Source organism: Prionailurus bengalensis, chromosome C2 (assembly GCF_016509475.1).
Source record: "Prionailurus bengalensis isolate Pbe53 chromosome C2, Fcat_Pben_1.1_paternal_pri, whole genome shotgun sequence".
NCBI classification, from domain to species: Eukaryota; Metazoa; Chordata; class Mammalia; order Carnivora; family Felidae; genus Prionailurus; species Prionailurus bengalensis.
Genome location: NC_057350.1, coordinates 137,220,278 through 137,226,892, shown reverse-complemented (window position 1 = coordinate 137,226,892; position 6,615 = coordinate 137,220,278). Strand labels below are relative to the sequence as shown.

Below are 6,615 nucleotides of genomic sequence, written 5' to 3'. Positions count from 1 at the left end.
CTAAAAAACATTCTGGGCAAAAAAAAAATTGAAAGTGGCAAAAAAGTTATTATGTGCTTAAAAACAAAACTATTAATCTATTCACATATTTTTTCCATCATTTTTCTTTTGATGAGCAAAAAAATCCCTCAATACTGTGAATTTCCATCTTATATGGGAGTTGATTTCACAGTTGGGTATAAGACAAAAATAACAGTCAGAAATACCCTCGATATTTTAAGTTGTTTTGTATATACTGTATTAGATCTCACAGTTTCCAACACAGCTGATGTATCCATCCAGCCTTGGAATCTATCACAGATGAAGGAGCTGATACAGGGGCCATGTGACAAAAAGATCACATTTTATTTTAGCTGCTACTGTACTTTTTGAAAAGTGTGGTTGAATACACATGCGATAAACATGAGTACGATGTGCTTCCACTATATAAAGGATGCATGGAATATGTACCTGTCCCAATGGATCCTCCTAAATAGCTTCAGCATCATAAGTCAGAAGTTCCTCCCTATCCTTCGGACTCAGATATCGTTTCCTTTCATTCGTCTTCCCAAATATCTATGCCACAGCAATTCTATTTCAATACCCCATCACCAGGCTCCCGGAGAACGGGATCTAACCATACCTCCAACATTAACTAGCTCCGGACCATGGGGGAGTCAATTAACTTCTCTTCTCCAGTTAACTTGGTTCCCTCAATTGTAATATCCTCATATCCTTCACTCCAGTGATGCGTAGAGTAACCCAAACACCATGAGACAATATATCAACTCTATTGTCTACAACTAATGGGGAAACCTCATCAATGAGCCGTAGTCCTGGCCAAACACTACTATCCCCATTATCCCAGGATGGCTCTTAATTCAATTTTTTTCTATAGCCACCATTTCCAGTTGGGAGCGGTTTGTGCTAATGCTGTAGCTATGGTAGGAACAAAAAGAATCACCAGGGCAAGCTGTCAACCAGACCCTGGACATATTAATAGCGGGGACCTGGGAAAGAATATGAATCTGATAGTCGGATCACATTTTTAAAGCATCTCTGTCACTTGTCTTGCAAAAAACATCACCCAAATCAGAACAGAGGCTATTATTTTTCCCGAAGATACATTTTATCTATGCACTCAGACAAGCCTCATTATTGTCTCCACAGAGCCTTTGCACAGGTGCACCAAAGTATTTTAGAGAGAGGCAAAAGCATATCAGGTGAGAGCCAAGCAAAGAGCTGCCAAATGTCAATATTCTCGAATCAGCACAGCAGTCATTTTACATGGTGTTCTGGGAGTGTTGAAAGAGCACTTTGAGATTTATCTTTTAAGTGAGATGTAATCTTTGACATTTTATAAATTCAGTAAAAGTCCATTAACACGGGTCCTTTTAAATTCAGATTTTTGTAATAATTTGGCACGGACTAGGCTGACGTCTGCCTTCCCATTGCATATATGACAAAAAAATGTGTAGAGGCGTGTATCTCAGAGATACTGCAGGTTTGGTTCCAGACCACCCCAAAAAAGTAAACATCACAATAAAGTGGGTGAAATGAATTGTTTTTGATTCCCAGGGCATATACAAGTTATGCTTACGCTATACAGTAGTCTATGAAGTGTGCAATAGCACGGTGTTTAAAAATGCAAAGTACACGCTTTAATTAAAAATACTTAATTTCTTTCAAATACGCTAACCATCATCTGAAGGCTCAATGAGTTGTAATCCTTTTCCTGGAGGGTATTTGCCTTGATGTTGATGGCTGCTGACTGCTCAAGGGAGGGTGGTTGCTGCAAGTTGGAGTGGCTGTGGCAATTTCTTAAAAAAAAGAAAAACAAGGAGTTTGCCATATCAATTGAGTCTTCCTTTCATGAACGATTTCTCTGTAGCACGTGATGCTGTTTGATAGCGCTTTACCCGCAGAACTTCTTTCAAAATTGGAGTCAATCCCCTCAAGCCCTACTACTGCTCTATCAACTAAGTTCATGTGATACTCTAAATCTTTTGTCGTTATTTCAGCAAATTCCCAGCATCTGCACCAGGAGTAGATTCATCTCAAGAAACACTTTCTTTGCTCATCCTAAGAAGCAAGTCCTCATCTGTTCAAGTTTTATCATGAGATTGCAGCCATTCAGTCACAGCTTCAGGCCCCACTTGTAATTCTAATTCTCTTGCTATTTCCACCATATATCTGCAGTGACTTCCCCACTGAAGTCTGGAACCTATCAAAGACATCCATGAAAATTGGAATCAACTTCTTCCAAACTCCTGTTAATGGCGGTATTTTGAGGGTGCCTGAGTGGCTCAGTCAGGCATCCGACTTCAGCTCAGGTCATGATCCCACAGCTCGTGAGTTCAAGCCCCACATCGGGCTCTGTGCTGACAGCTCGGAGCCTGGAGCCAGCTTCGAACTCTGTGTCTCCCTCTCTGTCTACCCCTTCCCCACTTGCACTCTGTCTCTCTCTCAAAGATAAATAAACATTAAAAACACGTATTAAAATAGTGATGTTTTGGGGCGCCTGGGTGGCGCAGTCGGTTAAGCGTCCGACTTCAGCCAGGTCACGATCTCGCGGTCTGTGAGTTCGAGCCCCGCGTCGGGCTCTGGGCTGATGGCTCAGAGCCTGGAGCCTGTTTCCGATTCTGTGTCTCCCTCTCTCTCTGTCCTTGCCCGTTCATGCTCTGTCTCTCTCTGTCCCAAAAATAAATAAACGTTGAAAAAAAAATTAAAATAGTGATGTTTTGACCTCTTCCACGAAACACAAATGTTCTTAAAGGCATCTAAAATGGTGAATTCTTTCCAGGAGGTTTTCAATTTACTCTTTCCAGGTGCATCAGAAGAATCGCTATCTGGCAGCTACAGCTTTATAAAATGGGTTTCTTAAATAATAAGACTTAAATCAAAATTACTCCTTGATATATGAGCTGCAGAATGGACATTGTGTTAGCAGGCATGAAAACTACGTTAATCTCATTGTACATTTCCATCAGAGTTCTTAGATGAACAGCTGCATCACTAATGACCAGTAATATTTTGAAAGGAATCCTTTTTCTAGAAGTACCAACTGTGGGTTTAAAATTAAAACAGATTATAAACATCGGTTGTAAACAGATGTGCTATCATCCAGGCTTTGTGGTTCCATGTACAGAGCACAGGCAGAGTAGACCTAGCATAATTCTCAAGAGCCCTAGGATTTTTGAAATGGTCGATGAACACTGGTTTCAACTAAAAGTCACCTGCTACATTAACCCCTAACAAGAGAGTCAGTCTATCTTTTGAAGCTCTGAAACCAGCCATTGACCTTTCCTCGCCAGCTATGAAAATCCTAGATGGCACCTTTTTCCAATGGAAGGCTGTGTCACCTACGTTGAACATGTGTCATTTAGTGGAGCCACCTTCATCTTCTGGGTCACTTGTTGCAGCTTCTCCATCAGCACATGCTTCTTCACCTTGCCGCCTTCTGTTATGGAGGAGGCTTCTTTCCTTAAACCTCACGAGCCAATCTCCGCTGGCTTCAAACTCTTCTTCTGCAGTTTCCTCACCTCTCAGCGTTCCTAGACTTGAAGAGAGTTAGGGTCTTGCTCTTGTTCAGATTTTGGCTTAAGGGAATGCTGTGGTTGCTTTGATCTTCTATTGAGACCACTCGAACTTTCTCCATATCAGCAATGAGGCTGTTTCTCTTTCTTATGATTCTTGTGTTCACTGGAGCAGCACTTTTAATTTTCTTCAAGAACCTCTGTGCATTCCCAACTTGGCTATTTGGCACAAGAGCCCTAGCTTTTGGCCTGTTTTGACTTTCAACATGCCTTCCTCGCTCGGCTTAACCATTTCTAGCTTTTGATTGAAAGTGAGAGATGTGCAACTTTTCCTTTCACATGAACACTTGGAGGCCACTGCAGGGTTATTAATTGGCCTGATTTCAATATTGCTGTGTCTCAGGGAATAGTGGGGCCCAAGGAATGAGAGAGAGATGGGGAAGAGCCCGTTGGTAGAGCAGTCAAAACACACACATTTATTGATTTAAGTTGGCTGTCTTCTATGGGCACAGTTGGTGGTGCCCCCAAACAATTACAATAGTAATAACAAAGCTCACTGATCACAGATCACCATAACAACTATAATAATAATGAAAAAGTCGGAAATAGCGAGAGAATTACCAAAATGTGACACACACACACCAAGTGAGCAAATGTGGGGAAAACAGCTCCAATAGACTTGCTCTATGCAGGGTTGCTACAAACCTTCAGTTTGTGAAAAACACAGCACAATAAAGTAAAGCACGATAAAAGGAGGTATGCCTATATGAGGGAAACAGTATAAGGGAGATACAGGCCTATTTCCTTCCTCCTTCCCTTCCCTTCTTCCTTTCTTCTTTCAATTGCTCTTTCAGATTGATCCACACCGATTGCCTTATAAATATGATGTTAGCTGGGGCGCCTGGGTGGCTCAGTTGATCAAGCATGTGACTTTGGCTCAGGTCACCATCTCATGGTTTGTGAGTTCGAGCCCCACAACGGGCTCTCTGCTGTCAACACAGAGCCTGCTTCAGATCCTCTGTCCCCCTCTCTCTCTACCCATGACCTGCTTGCATGCTTTCTCTCTCTCTCTCTCTCTCTCTCTCTCTCTCAAAAATAAATACTTAAATAAATGAAGAAGTAGCATGGGAGGAGGAACTATAAAAAAAAAATGACGTTAGCCACGCCTAACATTAGAAAGCAAAACATTTTCCACTTGCTTCTTCCACAAAAAGAGGACAGATGCAAAGCCTTGCCAAGCAAATTCAAAGCAAGACCCCTCACACTTAATTTGCTCACTTATCCATCCTTTCCCTGCTTTCCTAAATCTCTCTACCAGGACCTCTGTCCTAGCTCTGTGACAAAATCTCTATCCTTACATGACTATCATAATTCAAAGCTATTCCCCAAGGTTGGCCCCTTCCTCTTTTACCCATGGGCACAGTAATGATCGTGCAACATCTTTCAGTCAGCAGTAAGTCAGGCCCGGTGCAATAAATCTCTCTTAGGGTTAAGGTGGGAGACAGCACACCCTTCAGCCTAAAACCCAGAGATGTGAAGGATTCTTAAAAACAGGTTAGAGGGCAGAAATCTTATGTCAATTTTAAGTTCTTCTGTGTATAGCAGCAGTAATTATCATGTGGGTTGGTGAGTGTTAAAACAGATGAGGCTCTGCCAGGATTTAAGTTAATAACACCTTTGACTTCCATGGATAAATACAATTCATGGGGAGAAAAGAGGGTTTATACCCTATATGGTAAAATGTATTTTCGGAATTGCATAAATAATTACACAGAGCTTAATTCCGGTGGAATGTCCCATGTCTCCCATTTTGGCACTTCCTTTTTCTCAGTTGGGACACAAGTGTGTTGGAGAATTTGACTTGCTAGTATTTACAATTTTAAGAAGACTGATGTGTTTTCTACACAGCCCCCAAGGATTCTACTTGGCAAGAAGTAAAAACGAATGATAAGGTTTCCGGTATGAATTCAAGGCTCAATAACTTAATATAAGGAGGTACAGATATAAAGCAAATTGAGTTGTGAGTTGTTCCCTTCTCTGTAATGTCTATGCTGTCATGATGAGCTTACAAATTGCCTTTCCCAATGGAAGTCAGTAGCAGAAAGTGGGATGTGGACCCTCTGCATATCCTCATGTTTCTTAAGTAGGACGGTGCTTGGATTTCAACGAGAAATATGTGTGATGTTTAGCTTTTAAAATTATTACTACAATCCTATAATATCCTAAGTGTTAACAGCATCAATGTCATGTGACTGAAACATTTTCAGGTGCTCTTCATATTTCGCATCAACTCTGTTGAGCCTTATTCCTAACAACCATTGTCTCGGTGCTACTTACCTGATGATGGGGTGACAGGTTTTGAGAAATTAGTCCATGGGGTGACAGACCTAAATATGAGTCTGGAAACCATCGAAATCCTAGAGAACACAGGAAGCAACTTCTTTGACGTTCGCCGCAGCACTTTCTTACTAGACACATCGCCATAGGCAAGGGAAACTAAAGCAAAAATGAACTATTGGGGCTTCATCAAGCTAAAAATCTTCTGGGGTGCCTGGGTGGTTCAGTTGGTTAAGCATCCAACTTTGGCTCAGGTCATGATGTCATGGTTTGTGAGTTCAAGCTGTGCACTTGAGGCACCTGGCTGGCTCAGCTGGTGGAGCATGTGACTTTTGATCTCAAGAGTCATGAGTTCAATGACCACTTTGGGCATAGAGATTGCTTAAAAATAAATAAATAAGGGGCACCTGGGTGGCTCAGTCAGTTAAGCATCTGACTTCGGCTCAGGTCATGATCTCGTAGTTCATGAGTTCAAGCCCCATGTTAGGTTCTGTGCTGACAGCTCAGAGCCTGGAGCCTGCTTCGGATTCTGTGTCTCCCTCTCTCTCTGCCCCTCCCCAACCTGTGCTCTGTCTCTCTCTGTCTCTCAAAAAATAAATAAATGTAAAAAAAAAATTTTTTTTTAATTTTTTTTTTCAACGTTTATTTATTTTTGGGACAGAGAGAGACAGAGCATGAACGGGGGAGGGGCATAGAGAGAGGGAGACACAGAATCGGAAACAGGCTCCAGGCTCTGAGCCATCAGCCCAGAGCCCGACGCAGG

General features: G+C 41.9%; 1 pseudogene; it reads right to left on the bottom strand.

The window, feature by feature from the left end:
- Nucleotides 1-1,673: 1,673 nt before the first annotated feature.
- On the bottom strand, nt 1,674-5,993 carry LOC122491035 (annotated as a pseudogene).
- Between the last annotated feature and the right edge of the window lie 622 nt (nt 5,994-6,615).